At 45.8% G+C, this 20061-nt stretch overlaps 1 protein-coding gene and 1 long non-coding RNA gene across 6 annotated transcripts in view; one reads left to right on the top strand and one right to left on the bottom strand.

Moving 5' to 3' along the window:
- NR6A1 (nuclear receptor subfamily 6 group A member 1) overlaps positions 1 to 20061 on the top strand; it is a 927754-nt gene that overhangs the window by 240433 nt on the left and 667260 nt on the right. The gene's annotated exons all lie outside the window — the stretch shown is intronic.
- Positions 1 to 20061, bottom strand: part of LOC146868780 (uncharacterized) — a 62286-nt gene that overhangs the window by 41146 nt on the left and 1079 nt on the right. The gene's annotated exons all lie outside the window — the stretch shown is intronic.

The following is a 20061-nucleotide window of genomic DNA, read 5'->3' as shown; positions in this document are numbered from 1 at the left end:
CTGTGTTCCTCACACTGAAACAATGTAATAATTCACTATTGGAACCGACTGTGACCTGGGACTCTAGCAGGCTGTGAAGCTGTGTTCCTCACACTGAAACATTGTATCAGTTCAGTAATAGAACTGACTGTGACCTGGGACTCTAGCAGGCTGTGAAGCTGTGTTCCTCACACTAAACAATGTAATAATTCACTATTGGAACCGACTGTGACCTGGGACTCTAGCAGGCTGTGAAGCTGTGTTCCTCACACTGAAACATTGTAACAATTCAGTAATGGAACCGACTGTGACCTGGGACTCTAGCAGGCTGTGAAGCTGTGTTCCTCACACTGAAACAGTGTATTGGAACCGACTGTGACCTGGGACTCTAGCAGGCTGTGAAGCTGTGTTCCTCACACTGAAACATTGTATCAGTTCAGTAATAGAACTGAAGGTGACCTCTGTAGCAGACTGTGAAGCTGTGTTCCTCACACTGAAACAATGTAATAATTCACTATTGGAACCGACTGTGACCTGGGACTCTAGCAGGCTGTGAAGCTGTGTTCCTCACACTGAAACATTGTATCAGTTCAGTAATAGAACTGAAGGTGACCTCTGTAGCAGACTGTGAAGCTGTGTTCCTCACACTGAAACAATGTAATAATTCACTATTGGAACCGACTATGACCTGGGACTCTAGCAGGCTGTAAAGCTGTGTTCCTCACACTGAAACATTGTATCAGTTCAGTAATAGAACTGACTGTGACCTGGGACTCTAGCAGGCTGTGAAGCTGTGTTCCTCACACTGAAACATTGTATCAGTTCAGTAATAGAACTGACTGTGACCTGGGACTCTAGCAGGCTGTGAAGCTGTGTTCCTCACACTAAACAATGTAATAATTCACTATTGGAACCGACTGTGACCTGGGACTCTAGCAGGCTGTGAAGCTGTGCTCCTCACACTGAAACATTGTATCAATTCAGTAATGGAACCCACTGTGACCTGGGACTCTAGCAGGCTGTGAAGCTGTGTTCATCACACTAAAACATTGTAACAATTCAGTAATGGAACAGACTGTGACCTGGGACTCTAGCAGGCTGTGAAGCTGTGCTCCTCACACTGAAACATTGTATCAATTCAGTAATGGAACCGACTGTGACCTGGGACTCTAGCAGGTTGTGAAGCTGTGTTCCTCACACTAAAACATTGTGTCAATTCAGTAATGGAACCGAATGGAACCGACTGTGACCTGGGACTTAAGCAGGCTGTGAAGCTGTGTTCCTCACACTGAAACATTGTAACAATTCAGTAATGGAACCCACTGTGACCTGGGACTCTAGCAGGCTGTGAAGCTGTGTTCCTCACACTGAAACATTGTAACAATTCAGTAATGGAACCGACTGTGACCTGGGACTCTAGCAGGCTGTGAAGCTGTGTTCCTCACACTGAAACATTGTATCAATTCAGTAATGGAACCGACTGTGACCTGGGACTCTAGCAGGCTGTGAAGCTGTGTTCCTCACACTGAAACATTGTGTCAATTCAGTAATGGAACCGAATGGAACCGCCTGTGACCTGGGACTCTAGCAGGCTGTGAAGCTGTGTTCCTCACACTGAAACATTGTATCAATTCAGTAATGGAACCGACTGTGACCTAGGACTCTAGCAGGCTGTGAAGCTGTGTTCCTCACACTGAAACATTGTATCAATTCAGTAATGGAACCGACTGTGACCTGGGACTCTAGCAGGCTGTGAAGCTGTGTTCCTCACACTGAAACATTGTAACAATTCAGTAATGGAACCGACTGTGACCTGGGACTCTAGCAGGCTGTGAAGCTGTGTTCCTCACACTGAAACAGTGTATCGGTTCAGTAATGGAACCGACTGTGAGCTGGGCCTCTAGCAAGCTGTGAAGCTGTGTTCCTCACACTGAAACAGTGTATCGGTTCAGTAGTGGAACCGACTGTGACCTGGGACTCTAGCAGGTTGTGAAGCTGTGTTCCTCACACTGAAACATGGTATCAATTCAGTAATGGAACCGACTGTGACCTGGGACTCTAGCAGGCTGTGAAGCTGTGTTCCTCACACTGAAACATTGTATCAATTCAGTAATGGAACCGACTGTGACCTGGGACTCTAGCAGGCTGTGAAGCTGTGTTCCTCACACTGAAATAGTGTATCGGTTCAGTAATGGAACCCACTGTGACCTGGGACTCTAGCAGGCTGTGAAGCTGTGTTCCTCACACTGAAACATTGTATCAATTCAGTAATGGAACTGACTGTGACCTGGGACTCTAGCAGGCTGTGAAGCTGTGTTACTCACACTGAAACATTGTAACAATTCAGTAATGGAACCGACTGTGACCTGGGACTCTAGCAGGTTGTGAAGCTGTGTTCCTCACACTGAAACAGTGTATCAATTCAGTAATGGAACCGACTGTGACCTGGGACTCTAGCAGGCTGTGAAGCTGTGTTCCTCACACTGAAACAGTGTATTGGAACCGACTGTGACCTGGGACTCTAGCAGGCTGTGAAGCTGTGTTACTCACACTGAAACATTGTATCAATTCAGTAATGGAACCGACTGTGACCTGGGACTCTAGCAGGCTGTGAAGCTGTGCTCCTCACACTGAAACAGTGTATCGTTCAGTAATGGAACCGACTGTGACCTGGGACTCTAGCAGGCTGTGAAGCTGTGTTCCTCACACTGAAACATTGTAACAATTCAGTAATGGAACCGACTGTGACCTGGGACTTAAGCAGGCTGTGAAGCTGTGTTCCTCACACTGAAACATTGTAACAATTCAGTAATGGAACCCACTGTGACCTGGGACTCTAGCAGGCTGTGAAGCTGTGTTACTCACACTAAACAATGTAATAATTCACTATTGGAACCGACTGTGACCTGGGACTCTAGCAGGCTGTGAAGCTGTGTTCCTCACACTGAAACATTGTAACAATTCAGTAATGGAACCGACTGTGACCTGGGACTTAAGCAGGCTGTGAAGCTGTGTTCCTCACACTGAAACATTGTAACAATTCAGTAATGGAACTGACTGTGACCTGGGACTCTAGCAGGCTGTGAAGCTGTGTTACTCACACTGAAACATTGTATCAATTCAGTAATGGAACCGACTGTGACCTGGGACTCTAGCAGGCTGTGAAGCGGTGTTCCTCACACTAAACAATGTAATAATTCACTATTGGAACCGACTGTGACCTAGGACTCTAGCAGGCTGTGAAGCTGTGTAACTCACACTGAAACAGTGTATCGGTTCAGTAGTGGACCCGACTGTGACCTGGGACTCTAGCAGGTTGTGAAGCTGTGTTCCTCACACTGAAACATTGTATCAATTCAGTAATGGAACCGAATGGAACCGCCTGTGACCTGGGACTCTAGCAGGCTGTGAAGCTGTGTTCCTCACACTGAAACAGTGTATCGGTTCAGTAATGGAACCGACTGTGACCTGGGACTCTAGCAGGCTGTGAAGCTGTGCTCCTCACACTGAAACATTGTATCAATTCCGTAGTGGACATTTAACTGCAAGGTTCCATTGGAAAAGAGATGCTTCCTTGTGGGCACCTAGTGGCTTGCTGCAGCCAACGCACTCAGTTAAACAGTGACAAATAAATGTACATTTCTGACTTGATAGTCCATGCGACCATTCCTTGGGTTCTGAAAAGTGTAGGCAGATTGTTCTTCTCCCTGATCAACAACATCTTAATGCTTTTATGGAGCTGGTGTGACAGCGCCAAATGTTTAGGACATATTAGCACGCACCGCGTTGTTTCGTATTTTGTAAACAATAAGATGCACGCATGTCTCACTCAGAAGATTTTAAAGCTCATTTTAAACTTCACGGAAATGGTGAAATGGCGCTGATGTAATGTATATTACAACCAGAGGGTGTTTTCTTTCGTGTGGACCCGGGTCTTGAAAACCCATAATTCATAGTTATGATGTTGTTTCATAATTCAAGAGGCGTGTCACCCTGATGAATTAAATATTTTCCACCATTAAAAATTAAGGGGGGAACAAACTTGCCCAGACCACAGCATGTAATAAAGCAAGAAGTGACAGGTAATCTGGGTTCCCGTGCCGTTGCACAGTTTTTCCACAGTAGGTCATTAATGAGGTAATATTCAGCTGTGTTAATGCTACTCCCTCGGTAAATGTTCTGTTCTCCTCGGTGGTGTCCACTGATGATCATGTGAAACACGTGACCATGGTGTCAGGCCTTCCTTTTCATCAGCATGTAGAATATAGTATGACACCGAGAACAACCAGGAAGATACAACTTTTAAGACACCCAAAATTCCATGAAAAGTGAGCACATGCAGCAGTTTCCAGGGATTTGTGGTTTATCAGAAAGAGTCCTGTTCCAAGACTTATATATTCCTAATTCAACGGTTAATCTTGGGCAAATTGAAGCCAATTTTATGTGCCCCGAGCGTGATGATCAAACTATCAGCACACCCAGATTATAGAGGTGCGGCTACAAATACCAGACACGCACTGGAAATGTTATCTAATGTATTTCAATGAAAATGTGGACCGGTGTAGAGCTTTTATCTCCTTGCACAGTTTCCAAACCAAAGTTCTTTGTCACGCCACAGGATTTAGAGTGGAGTATACACAACAAGATGATGGACGGAGTGCTGAAACTTTTCAACCACACACCCCCAGTCGAGAGATATGGGTTTAATCCATTGTTCTTTTGCTCACTATGCAACCCCAGTTCAAACCCAAAAGTTCTGGAAACGCCAGGCAGACGCGTTCCGGGGAACAAAACACAGAGCCAATGAGAGCGTCACAGGACTCATAACAGACCCCTAAGCTAGAGAGACTGCGTGGAAACTGAAACCGGCACTGAAGAAAGCAGGAATGCTGAAACGCGTCTGCCTGGCGTTTCCAGAACTTTTTGGACGTTTGCATGCCTTGTGCCTCCGTGAATATTGGAATAAATCCTGGTGTTGCCCTAGCATATGTCGGGCTCATTCTTTTTCCTGAGTGGGCATTGGTTTTATTATATATATATATATATATATATATATATATATATATATATATATATATATTCCACATGAGTGGTCCCGTCACAATCACAAGCAATGAAGCGCACCCCAGAAGTAACCTATTTGTAGTTTTTTGTTGCCACTACGCTACAAACGACGGGCAAAATATATATATATATCTCTCTCTCTCTCTCACTCTCACTCTCACTCTCTCACATATATATATATGAATCACCCCTGGCTGAGGTGGTCACATGCGGCCTGCCCAGTGCATTCTTAGCCTCTTCCTCAAGGTGGTGTGAAGGACGGCAGAAGGTGCAGAGATGTTTCCAATCATGAGGCGATGTCTGCATGGTGGATCATCATCGAAACCCTTATTGGAATAAAGAGTCAGAACCCAATCTGTGCTATGGTATTTTATGGTGGAGGCCTTCTCATGGATGCCCCCAGTTTTTGGAGATGTGGGATTTAGTATTTTGGCCGGTAGACTGTGCAGAATCCAGTCGGACGCGAGGAGCACTCTTCTGCCGCTCTGTTAAAATTCTTAACCAACCCTGGACCACATGCAAATGTGTGATTGAATTAAAACACTTAACGATTAAAAAAAAAAAAAAAAATCCTTTTTACAAGTTGCAAAATGAGTGCCCAGGGTGTTTTTTCTGCTTTGTTGATGGATTCATAACACTAACTGTCCTAATACTGTGTTTTGAAAGGTCGATTCTCACTGCAGAGAGCAGCCCTTGTAGCCATGCAGGCGGCACCTTCACCACAGCTGCTAACATCAAAGACCACTGCGTCTGTGGGCGAGGTGCCGCTCTGGCTGTTGTTTGATTCATTTCTGGAGGTTCTCTTAACCACTCTTTGGTATCTCTCCCCAAAGACTGTGAACCTGATGTGCAGGGACTTGCTGGAGTAAGCCCGGGAGAACGCTAAAGTTATTATGCTTCCTAGAGGGAGAGTCTGAGGTCCTAGTTGCCATAAAGAAGCTCAGTGTCAGATGTGACCATCTTGAACTAGTGTAATGGCATAATACTTTATTTATTTAAGTCACGTTTGTGTGGTGCTCTATACAGCATCGGTGGGGTTGGTACAGCGAACCTGAAGAAATAGATTGAAACAAACTGACTTGAAGAGAAGATTCGAGGGAGATGTGTTCAGGAGGATGATGGATAAAATCAGATATGAACTGAAGATGTAGAAGATACAGAGTCAAGCGGTAGAGAGTTAAGAGGTGATGGACAGAAGGGGTGATGTATTAAGAGGTATGTGGATAAAAACGGGAATTAAAGAGGCGGCCGTATTTCAAGTAGTAGAAGGATCGGAGATAAAGAAAAGATGTATCGAAGAAGCAGATGATCCGGTGAATAGATGGGGGTTAGATTCACGAAGGTGGAGGGATAGAAGAGAAAGAAAAGAGACTCATTGTTTGGTAGACAACTAGATAAGAGATTGATTCATGAAGGTGGATGGATAAAAGACAAAGAAGGGACTGATTCATGGGGCAGATGAATAGAAGAGAATAACAAATTAGAGACTGATACACGAGTTAGGTGAATACAAGCGGATAACAGATTAGAGATTGATTCATGAGGTAGATGAATATGAGATGAACACACAAGAGATTGATTTATGAGAGTGCTAGGCAGAACAGAAGGAAAACTCACTGATTCATGAGGTAGACGACTCGATGAGCAACTGATTCATGAGGTAAATGGATACAAGAGGTGAATAGATGGGAGATATAAAAGAAATTAATAGGTGGGAGATTGGATCATGGGGTGTATGAATAAGATGGATAGGTGGGGGATTCATTCATGAGGTAGATAGAAGAGGTGAATAGATGGGAGATTCATTCATGAGGTAGATGGATAGAAGAGGTGAATAGATGGGAGATTCATTCATGAGGTAGATGGATAGAAGAGGTGAATAGACGGGAGATTCATTCATGAGGTAGATGGATAGAAGAGGCGAATAGATGGGAGATTCATTCATGAGGTAGATGAACAGAATAGATGACTATGTAGGAGATTGATTCATGAGGTAGATGGATAGAAGAGGTGAATAGACGGGAGATTCATTCATGAGGTAGATGGATAGAAGAGGTGAATAGACGGGAGATTCATTCATGAGGTAGATGGATAGAAGAGGTGAATAGGCAGGAGATTGATTCATGAAGTAGATAGCTAGGAGATGAGATGAAAGGATGGCAGAGCAAAACTCAAAAGTTAGAGATACAGATTCATGAGACAGCAAATAAGACAAAAGATGATAGGAGAGAGCGCATGCATGGGAGAAAGCTGCCTGCCTTTCGTGATTGCAAGAGTCTGGCCTATAGAGGCATCCTCGCCCCTCTGGTTGTTGCATAGAGAGTGGTTATGGTCCCTGGAAGAAGGCTCCTACACTCCAGCTCGGCGGCGATACGGCTGCCACCTCGGAGAGGTTTAGAAACAGTCTAAGAACCTACGTACTTTTCATATATCTTGGTGGATAATCTATGGTGCAATTAAGGAAATCGATAATGAACTGCCTATTGGTTTGACCTACGGTTTTTATATTATTTTTAACAAATTAATTTCTCCTTATTATAAAGTATTATTATAACCCACAAAGTATTTTTGCCCCTAATTGTAGCCATCACCTCTTTCTCCTTCCCTACTTCTACCACCAGCAATGGCGTCTTTGTTCATCTTCCACGTGAAATAATTGTGTAAAAGCTTCTTGTCCTGTTTGGCCTTCTTTTAAGAACTAAGCTCTATACGAATATATATGGGTCATTCCACTTAAGTTTAAAATGTTATTGTTGCTACATCATTTTTAATACGTTGCTGATAACTTTACTTTATATTGCGGTGACCAAAGTTAAACGGAGTTGTTCTAAACTATGTCCTTACAGACGCAGTGTGTGACGATCGAGCACAATCTTATCTAATGGCAGTTTGTGCTGAAACAGTTCTAATATAAATGTATTTGAAACTGCTTGCCTAGTTCGGTTAATTTAATCAAATGTAGGGTTTTTCACTAAATAGTTCTAGTTTTCAAATGGCATGAAAAGCATTTTGTTGCACTTACCACCAGACCACCATGCTTTAAAACCAGGTACCGATAGTTTTGTTTTTGCTCATCATAACTGGCTGACAGAGGGAGGTAGGGTATGACATTTGTGTTGGTTTTTGAGTGTGATCCCAGGCAAATTGCCTTTCTAGCAGATTTTCTGTTGCTGTTCTATAAATGGTGGGTCTATACGTGGAGGTAGTGGTGTTTAGGTACATATAGTTGGCAGATCACACCAAGCACTTCAAGTGAGGTGCGAGCCTGGGCTTTAACTGTTGTGCATATCTGGTAGCGAACGTGTGGCAAATTTGCACTGCCCTGTCTAAAAACAAGTGGCATGTAAAGTAGCACGATGGTGTCATAGGCCCAGGACAGCTCCCACAACGAAGGCGCTACCCTTATTCAACTGCGTGCCGTCTTCTGCTCCACTGTGGGCAAAAGCGATCCCAAAGCATAGAGGTAGACGGTACCTACACATATCGGATCCTTTAAAGGTGCCAATTATATTCTCTTTAGTTAGCTCTTTGAATCTCCGTCTAGTCCTTGTGGTTTGTTTTTAGATTCAGTGTATTTTGTAGTAAATAAGAGAACCACTGACCAGTGCATAAAGGACGGGCGTAGAAAGCCCCGTGTTTGTCTTGACACTGCCGACGGTGCAAGCGCTAGACACGAAACACCGTCTAGTGACTCCAAGGAACTATCAAGCCCTTCAAATAATGAGATGATCATGCTTTGCCAGATTTCCAAAAGTGATTGTTTTTTCCCCTAAAAACACACAGCAATATTTTGTGTAACACCCGATTGTTGCAGTGCACGCCCCCCACTGGGCCAACGGCAAAGATGCAGATTTTGGGATCCTTCTTGTCGGGTATCTTGGAAGGATTCCAGCTGTAACTTCCCAAAAGGTTTCAGCCCTGCAGTTTGGTTACTTCTTTTCCTTCATTCCTTGTCTGTAAGGTCAGAGGGAACATTGTTTCCTTGTTCATACATTGAGGCATGTGAGGTTAGGTATAGGGCGCGACTGCGGGGTCTGTGGCATGTAGGGTTGGCTTCTGTGAGGTCATGGGGGGCTCCCCAGACTCCAAAGAGAGGGATGTCGTTCATGGTCCAGCGTTGTAGGCTTCCCACACTAGTAATTTAAGAGCTGGAAGTCATTTTACTTTTATCCTTGAGCGTCCACCCCTCAGCATGGTGACCCTCAGCGTGGTGACCCTCAGCATGGTGACCCTCAGCGTGGTGACCCTCAGCATGGTGACCCTCACCCCAGAGGAGGTGTCCGGTGGTAACGTGAAGCCGAGGTAGCCAAGGCTGCGCACAGGGTAAGTTGCCGCATCCATGCTGGTGATGGACACTAGAGTAGAATGGTCAAGGTGCTCCGTCGTTGTGCTCAGTAACGGTGTGTTGTCACCACAGGTGTCGATGACCAGGCTGGTATTAAATGTCATTGAGACCATTAGTTCACGCTCAAAAGCTCCCAGGGCTACGGAATTACAGGCACTATATACATGGTACGGTCCAGTTTTCCAGCACTTTACTGAAATCAACTAATATCTGCGAAATTTGCAGGGGGGTCGAGTTATGACAGCAGAGCTCACGAAGAGACCCCGGATGCCCCACTTAGGGCTGGAAAATAAAGACTGACATACTAATACATGTGATATAGCAGTACATAGGGACACATGCATAGCGTGACATACCAATACATGCCGTGCACAGGGAGATATACAGTACAGCACTCACTGTGATAGCAAACCTATACATGCACTACACAAGGTGGCATACCAATACATGCAGTACACAAGGTGGCATACCAATACACGCAGTACACAAGGTGGCATACCTATACACGGAGTACACAAGGTGGCATACCTATACACGCAGTACACAAGGGGGCATACCTATACACGCAGTACACAAGGTGGCATACCAATAGTACACAAGGTCGCATACTAATACACGCAGTACACAAGGTCGCATACCAATACACGCAGTACACAAGGGGGCATACCAATCACACGCAGTACACAAGGTGGCATACAAATACACGCAGTACACAGTGTGGCATACCAATACATGCAGTACACAGTGTGGCATACCAATACACACGGACCATAAGGTGACATACCAATACATGCAGTACACAAGGGGGCATACCTATACACGCAGTACACAAGGTCGCATACCAATACACAAGGGGGCATACCAATCACACGCAGTACACAAGGTGGCATACCAATAATCGCAGTACACAAGGTGGCATACCAATACATGCAGTACACAGTGTGGCATACCAATACACACGGACCATAAGGTGACATACCAATACATGCAGTACACAAGGGGGCATACCTATACACGCAGTACACAAGGTGGCATACCAATCACACGCAGTACACAAGGTGGCATACAAATCACACGCAGTACACAAGGTGGCATACCTATAAACGCGGAAATTAAGGTGACATACCAATACACGCAGACCATAAGGTGACCTAGCAATGCATACAGTCCAGAACGCAGTGGTCTTCAAAATTCTTAATGCCACGCCCCCTCAATTTTTTACAATTATTCTGTTAAATTGTCAATGTTTAAATATGTCTAAACATACATGCAGTTAAGTTCCGTTACCCATTTTACACAAACTCACAGTCAGGATATAAATGACAAGAGAAGTTAGTAATGGACCATTACACGGTGGCGTACTGCCACTCATTTTCATCACTTGAAACAAAGCATAATGCTTCTCTTGGCCAGAGCCTCGAGCCCCCCTGGGATCAATTAAGGACCCCCGGGGAGATCCGCCCACCAGTTTGAAGACCTATGCGATAAGGTGACATACCAGCACACAATCCATAAGGTGACAAGCCAAGACATGCAACCCATAAGGTGCCATACCAACATGTGCAGTCCATACGGTGACATACCAGCACACGCAGTTCATAAAGTAACATGTCAATACACGCAGCCCATAAGGTGACATACCAATACACACAGACCATAAGGTGACATACTAATACACGCAGTCCACAAGGTGACATACCAGCACACGCAATTCATTATCTAACATGCCTATACACGCAGCGCATAACGTTACATACCAACACGTGCAGCCCAGAAGGTGACATATTAATATATGCAGAACAAAAGGTGACATGCCAACACATGCAGTCCATAAGGTAACATATTAATATATGCAGAACAAAAGGTGACATACCAACACATGCAGTCCATAAGGTAACATACCAATACATACAAGCTATAGAGCAACACACCATGCAATGCAATCTACATTATGACATGTTCGGATTTGCACCCCACCTCCTTTCCTCTGATATACCCACTCTTTCCCTCCCCTAACACAGTGTACCCCACACATCGCACCCTAAACTGCTCCCCATGCAAACCCTTTCAACCCCTATAACACGCTGTATTGGACTTCGTACTAAATTATAAAAGTTTCATTCATGACTTCCACATCTCAAGACACCCAAGGAGATCAGTAAATGGCATCCGATAACACCATACACACCACCACAAAGCCCTGCTGGCCACAACGTCTTGCCAAGACTTAATAGCGCACAGTACCACAACAAACCATAGCACACCAGCTCAACAATTTCTACTCTGCACACAGACCGTTCTCTCGAGGTAGAAAGGATAGTTTTGAGAAAGTACCTCTGGTTCCACCCGGAAAGACAAATTCACACTACGTTTAGCCACCCGAAGGGGCCCTACATTTTGTAAGGCACCTTCTGTTATCCTATATACTAGCATGACCCCCCTCTCCCCCAATCTATGTGATGAGGGAGATCCGGCCACAACCATGGAGTGATGGGGTGGAAACAGCCCACATGGCCGGCTTTGTTTGCCACTTCTGGGCCAGTGAAGGTCACCCAGTTTTCGACCACGATGAAATATATATACACGCAACTCCACCCAAAACTAGCTTAAGTACTATCCCAGAACCTGAAAACACAGATTTGCACCACACCCTACGAAAAAGCAACGGTGACGACACGTAGACCCCATCTCTGCATACGCCATAGGCTGGAAGTAAAGTCGCAAAGACTCCCAGAGTGATATCTGCGGCTGTAACTCACAACCGGCGGTTAGCAACAAGGGAAGTGGTGGAGAACAAACATTTTCCACTGTGAAATAAATTAATACAAGCTACAAAAAAATCACCCTGAACCAGTGGCTCTCTCAAAGTCATACTGCACAGCCTAACTGCGGATGCAAACACACACCTGGGCAGAGGGTCTGGTGACCTAATGTACCTGCGGCAAAACCACCTCAAGGTTTCAAAACCCCTCCCCTCGTAAAGGTACAACTGAACAAAGAGAGTAGTGACTTGCACAGGACTCCGGAGCACAGCACGGCACCCCAGGCCACATCTGCTGCAAGGTGGCACGCACCCCATACTAAACGTGCATTTGGAATGGAGGCGTGCCAGGAAATATATTCACGAAGGCAAAGTATGAGGCATTAATCCCACAGCACATTACATTTGGGTATTTGTTTAATCGGATGAGAAACCACAGCTTAGATTATTCTGTAGAGCAATAAGAGGGCCTTCCATAGGATGATTTGTAAGGACATAAGTCATTACATAGGATAATGATGGCATTGATTGAAAAGGTGGATTTGGACATATACTATTACATAGGATAATGAGGCCATAGGCTCCATAGTGTGACCGACTCGTGCATAAATTATCACAAAGAATAATAGGGCATTTATTCTATATAATTGCACACCAAGACATACATTACAAAGATAGTGTAATGAGTGTCTATTCATTATTGTGACTATCAAGTACTTGGATTATTGTATAGGACAATATGAGGGCATTTATTCTGTATAATACACACTAGGAATCACATTATTACATAGGGCAATGAGGGTGTTTATTTATTGGGATGACAGACTCGAACGGCAGTCACCAAACTGCGGGTTGTGAACCCCTGGTGGGTCGTGAGCCAATTTTTGGCTTCAAAGACAGAGGTCAAGTGTCAGTATTTTAATTCTCACAAATTGCTACTTATTATTTTAACATGGGGATTGGTGTTGACGAACCCCTCTCTGCAGTCATAGTAAGGAAATTAAAGTGAATTATGTGGCAAACTTGCCGGAGTACTGGGAGTATTGAAGAAAAGGCTATAGGAGGTCATTCTTTGCAATATACAACAAAATGTAAATACCTGTAAAGGAACTGTACACATTCAGCAGTTGGGAAAGCAAAAATAATGCATATTGTTTTGGAATTCTGAAGTGTGATAGAAACACAAATGTTAATAGGATGAAAAGAAATGAAGACGCTGAACTTGGTGATGCACAAAAGGTAAATAGGTAAATACTCTCTGAAACCCAATCTCCGCACTTTATCCTTTGGGTGCAACATCGTTCAATCAGTGAAAGTGTACGTCTGTGCAAATGTAGCGCCCATTTCCATGGGGAAAAAAGTGCAGTCTGTAAATGACAGTGCATTACCATATGATGCTTTGACATTAAAAGTTGCCCGCCTCATGTCCATTAAAGGTAGGTGGGTTGCAAAAGTTTCATTCTAAAAATTGGATTACGGTTCCAAAAAGTTAGCAAAGCACTGGGTTCCAACTTACATTAGCAATCTGAGGGCATTTCTTCCATAGAGCAAGACACTAGAAATTACATTATTAAACAGGACAATGAGAGCGATTATGTCTTCGACTGACAGAATAGAACACACATTAGTACACTGGACAATGTGAGGGCATTTATGACGTAGGATACAATAGGTCATTTATTATTACATAGGACAAGACAGTAGAACACACATTATTACACTGGGCAGCATGAGGCCTTTCTTCTACAGCGTGACTCCCTCGGACATCCATTTCTCTGGGGAACAGAAGGGCATTCATTCCTGTGAGCACATGCCAGGGCATTCATTCCTTACAACGATCTTAGACCACAGAAAGAAGCTCTCTCCACATCCACACCCCAGTCAAAGAGGCTGGTAAAAATACTTGTAACGGAGGCGGTGGTGAACGCACGGCGACAGCTCAGAAGCACTTCTCAAGCCCCTGCTGTCACTGGCCGCTGCAGGTCACAAGTTTGTGAAGGTGAACATTCCTGTCCAAATCCGAGACCCCGCATTGTGACGCCCGCGAGTTCCTGCTGTCGCCCTTCCTTACAGCGCATGTGCGGCAGTGCAGAAGTGTTCGTCAATCAACCTTTGAAATGTGCCCGAACAGCACCTCTTTGAACCATGTGTCTTGTGCAGAAATTAATACTGGGCATTCCAGGGGCGTCCCTTCCTTCCTACATCCAAAGCGCATTCCACGGAGGCCTTCCCGCCTGACTACAGAAAGTCCAATCGGGTGGGGTGTGTGGAGGGAGGAAAGGCTGGAAATAGCGCTTTAGGAAGCGGAGCGGCTGAAAGGCAAAGTCCACTGGGAGGCTGTTACCGACTTCGGCTCCAGAAGTCAGGCTAGCCAGGGGTAGGCAGTTTGTCGGGGTAGTAGATGGAGACAAGATACTGGGGGCAGTGTTATGAATGTCACTGACTCTGCCCCAGCCCTGTAGGCCTAACAGAGGCACCAGGCAAGCGATCTCCCAGTTTGTCCAAGCTAGCCCATGTCTAGCTGACCCCCAGCCTTGGGCCTTTTGTGTGCCTTCGTGCTCGACTCGCCTGTAGCCATTTTATCCCCAAAAGATATTGATTGCTAGACTGTGAGTGCTGATTGACAGCTCGCCCAGCCCATCACGGTTTGTATTCTGCCAGCGCATAACGAGGCATGTGCTGCTTCAAGTCAGGCAAGCCTGTGACGGAGGAAAGTTTGACTTGTAAAATGTGTAGGTTCATCTATATTTCGCCCCATGTGTGTAAAGTCTGCGCAGGTTAGATACGTTGAAAGCAGGGCTTGCGACGCTGGAACCGCAAGGCTGGCGTACACGTGAGGAGTGTAACGGGAGCTACAGGACTGGTACTTCCCAGCTGGTAAAATGTCCCCATCTGTCCCTACTGTCTTTCAACTTTAAGTGAAAGTTGTTTTAATTTTTGTTAATTGTACAGGACCTAAACAGCCAAGACATTCCCTTTGAGGTAAAACACTGCATAAACTGGCCTGCAGATGAAGGGCGGAGCCAGCCGTGCTCCATGTCGTCCTGAGGAACGGGTGAATGCGTCTCTCACGGCGAGTGGTCTGGTCTTACCACAAAAGGCCTGGACGCTTTATGCCCATGCTGTAACCCGTGCCGTACCTTTGTGCTGGCCACGCTGGGCTCTGTCCCTGTGCCATCCGGCCCCCGGCAGGATGCAGCCGCGCATCATTTTACGCACTGTGACAATGAGGTTTTACAGCCGGCAACGAGGTGGTTAAAATGCACTGGCGGCTCTAAAACAAGGCCGGGCCGTGTCTCCTTTCTGTTGGAGGCAGGCCCGAGAGGAGGACATCAAAAGCTGCAATTTCCTGTCCAGTGCGCCCAGCTTTGCGCGCCAGCCCTGCGCGTGACACGTCCCCGTTGTCCTGGGCCTCCCTGTCTGGTTTCTATTCAAATTATCAAGGATGCACCACCAGGACAGGGGCACCAGGGCCAGCCCTCTGCCCAGCCAGGGAGACCGGCCACGGGTCACAACTGCTGCTTCATGCGGCGGTCTGGAACAACTGCCCGGCTGCCACCCACCAGTCACAACTACTGCAGGTCTATCACTGTACAAATCTCACCAAGTCACAACTGCTGCATGTCTGTGACCACTGCCCAGATCTCCCCAACCAGTCACAACGGCTGCATGTCTGTGACCACGGCCCAGATCTCCCCAACCAGTCAAAACGGCTGCATGTCTGTGACCACGGCCCAGATCGCCCCAACCTGTCACAACTGTTGCATATCTGTCACTATCTCACCATGTCGCAACTGCTGCATGTCTATCACTAATCAAATCTCACCACGTCACAACTGTTGCATGTCTATCACTGATCAAATCTCACCACATCGTAACTGCTTCATGTCTGTGACCACTGCCTAGCTCGCCCCACCCAGTCTCAACAGATGCAGGTCTGTCAATGTTCAAATCTCACCACGTCACAACTGCTGCATGTCTATCACTGATCAAATCTCACCACGTCACAACTGTTGCATTTCTATCACTGATCAAATCTCACCACATCGTAACTGCTTCATGTCCGTGACCACTGCCTAGGTCGCCCCACCCAGTCTCAACTGATGCAGGTCTGTCAATGTTCAAATCTCACCACGTCACAACTGCTGCATGTCTATCACTGATCAAATCTCACCACGTCACAACTGCTGCATGTCTAATCACTGATCAAATCTCACCACGTCACAACTGCTGCATGTCTATCACTGATCAAATCTCATCAAGTCACAGTTGCTTCATGTCTGTGACCACTGCTGAGATCTACCCAACCAGTCACAACTTCTGCATGTCTATCACTGATTAAACCTCACCAAATCACAACTGCTGCAGGTCTATCAGTGATCACATTTCACCAAGTCACAACTGCTGCATTTGTATCACTGATCACATCTCACCATGTCACAACTGCTGCATGACTATTACTGATCAAAAGTCACTACATCACAACTGCTGCATGTGTATCACTGATCAAATCTCACCAAGTCACAACTGCTGCATGTCTGTGGCCACTGCCCAGATCTCCAAAACCAGTCACAACTGATGCAGGTCTATCACTGTCCAAATCGCACCATGTCACAACTGCTGCAGGTCTATCACTGATAAAATATCAGACATGCAGCAGTTGTGACGTGGTATCTCTGATAAAATCTCACCATGTCACAACTGCTGCATGTCTATCACTGATCAAATCTCGCCAAGTCACAACTGCTGCATGTCTGTGACCACTGGCCATATCTCCCCAACTGGTCACAACTGCTGCATGTCTAATCACTGTCCAAATCTCACCATGTCACAACAGCTGCATGTCTATCACTGATCAAATCTCACTACATCACAAGTGATGCATGTCTGTGGCCACTGCTCAGATGTCCTCAACCTGTCACAACTGCTGCATGTCGGTCACTGATCAAATCTCACCACGTCACAACTGCTGCATGTCAATCACGGATCAAATCTCACTATGTCACAACTGCTGCATGTCTATCACTGATCAAATCTCACTACATCACAAGTGCTGCATGTCTGTGGCCACTGCCCAAATCTCCCCAACCAGTCACAACTGCTGCATGTCAATCACTGATCAAATCTCACCACGTTGCAACTGCTGCATGTGTATCACTGATCAAATCCCACCATGTCACAACTGCTGCATGTCTATCACTGATCAAATCTCACTATGTCACAACAGCTGCAGGTCTATCACTGATCAAATCTCACTACATCACAAGTGCTACATGTCTGTGGCCACTGCCCAAATATCCGCAACCAGTCACAACTGCTGCATGTGTATCACTGATCAAATCTCACCACGTCACAACTGCTGCATGTGTATCACTGATCAAATCTCACCACGTCACAACTGCTGCATGTCTATCACTGATCAAATCTCACCACGTCACAACTGCTGCATGTCTATCACTGATCAAATCTCACCACGTTGCAACTGCTGCATGTGTATCACTGATCAAATCTCACCATGTCACAACTGCGGCATGTCTATCACTGGTCACATTTCACCAAGTCACAACTGCTGCATGTCTGTGACCACTGGCCAGATCTCCCCCAACTGGTCACAACCGCTGCATGTCGAAACACTGATCAAATCTCACCAAGTCACATTTGCTGCAGGCTATCACTGTCCAAATCTCACCACATCACAACTGCTGCATGTCTAAACACTGTCCAAATCTCACCACATCACAACTGCTGCATGTCTAAACAATGTCCAAATCTCACCACGTCACAACTGCTGCGTGTCTATCATTGGTCACATCTCACCGTCACAATTGCTGCATGTCTGTGACCACTGCACAGATCTCACCAAGTCACAACTGCTGCATGTCTATCACTGATCAAATCTCACCAAGTACAACTGTTGCTCGCTGCATGTCCTTTACCGGTGACCATATATCAGTGGGTCGCAGCTGAAATGTATAGCGCCATCTCTGATAACTGTCCAAAAGCGAGAAGTCCCGGCAAATGCTCGCTGCATGTCTGTGGTGACTGTTCAGATCTCACCACCGGCTCATTGTCCAAGTCTGATTACTACATTTCTGTGATCTCGGTCCGCCCAGATCTCTCCAATTAGGGGCTCTAATTGTAGATTTGTGGCCACTGAGGAGACTTTACTAAATGCAGGTTTTCTAGTTCCTACCCAAGTTTATTTACTTTGCACACTTCTCCAACTCTTTCAAATCCTCATTTTCTTGTTTTATTATTCTTATGAGAAGGACATACTGTTCTGTTGACGAGTACAAATGTTACCATTCGAGAAATAGATTGCTCTGCCATTATGTTGTTAATTTGCTACCAAATTGAATTCACGTGTTGCCTGTTTATTACTATTAAAGTCGCAAGAGGTAGTTTCTCCCCATATGACGGCAGGTCACTAGCACTAGGTTATCCTGGTGACCTCTGGTTTTGTTAACACGTGCAGGTTTCCCTAAGCTGGTCTTAATTGTATCCCCATCTGAAAGGGACAGGCCGTTCTCTAAACATAAAAAAAATTATTTTGGTAAATCGGTGTTTTATTTTACTAAACAACAGTCTTTGGTTAGAACTTTGTAAACAGGGTTTACTAAAGCAGAACTTGTTAGTTTGGCTAATTAAAGAGGGCTAGCGATTGCACATTAGTCCACCCAAGCAGCACACGTGTAACCGTGACCGGCTTTCCTTTCTGAAATAAACATTTAAATACAAGCGACTGATTCCAATCATTCGAGTACTTATAGAGTCGATTAATTTATGGATGTAAAAAATTGCATTTTCAATCGAGAGACGTCAGACTGCGCCTCGGTACGGCTGTCCTCTCGCAAGCTTTATGTCTGAATAAATAATTTTCAACATGAGTCCCTCACACCCCAGAATTCACATTTTATTATCTATTTTTTGTGGGGGCGGATCGGAGGCTAAATGTACAATCCGTAAGGGCAGGGTTATCCGAGGACACATTAAAAGTGTGTGTGTGTGAGTGTGGGGGGGGGGGGGGGGCTGCTCTCTTTCTTACCTGCACAGCTCAGGGCGCACACCTTCCGGGGCACCTGCCAGCGGGGCGGGGGCGTCTTCAAGCAGAGGGGTGTCCTCGCCTCGAGGTTTCCACGGTTCTGGAGAGCCGTCCCTCTGTCTCAAATTCAGACAGCCCATGTGTGCACACTAGGAGTTGGCAGACAAAAGCAGGCGGGCTTTGCCGAAGGAGGGGGGGGGGGGGGCGGGGGGCATTTCCCGTCACTCAACACATTCCAGCTCACTCGTTGCATTTCTCCACACCCTGCACCCTAAATATAACTGCATTTCGTGGGTTCCTTTTGAATATATATTAAAGGGAGGGCGCGGGCTGCAGACATGACTTCATGGCCAACCCCAGCTCACCACATCACCGCAGCCGTGGGACGGGTGTGTTTAGCGTAATTACAAGCCTTTCACGTCTGAAACCACACGCCTCTCTGATCGTACCCTCTTCCAGTGCCCCGCCCTGGCGCTCCAAATGCATATCACGACCCCCCCCCCCCCCATCCCCCTCACACCTGCAGATGCAAATTGATCGCTGTGTGAAATAAATACATGATTAAACACACTCCTTGCATTTTTAGAACCATCGAATAAATATATACGAGTGTATGCCATTACACTTTGTGTCTCCGTATACACAGACCCACACCCTCCTTGTATCATTTCTATTTGTATGCACCGGTTCAGGGCTGACGCCCGTGTTCACCCAGGCCACTCCACTCCCCGCTTCTCATCTCTACCCTTTTAAAACATGCTTAAAGTATATGGTCCGTGAAGCTTGCAGCTGTGGTGCAGAGGCGGTGAAGTACCAAATATTGGGCTGGGGGGGGGGGGGGCTCCTTTATTTCATGTTGAAATCCGGTGG

The sequence above is a fragment of the Triturus cristatus genome, chromosome 1_2 (genome assembly GCF_964204655.1).
Source record: "Triturus cristatus chromosome 1_2, aTriCri1.1, whole genome shotgun sequence".
Lineage (NCBI taxonomy): Eukaryota > Metazoa > Chordata > Amphibia > Caudata > Salamandridae > Triturus > Triturus cristatus.
This window is presented reverse-complemented; position numbering and strand designations above follow the sequence as displayed.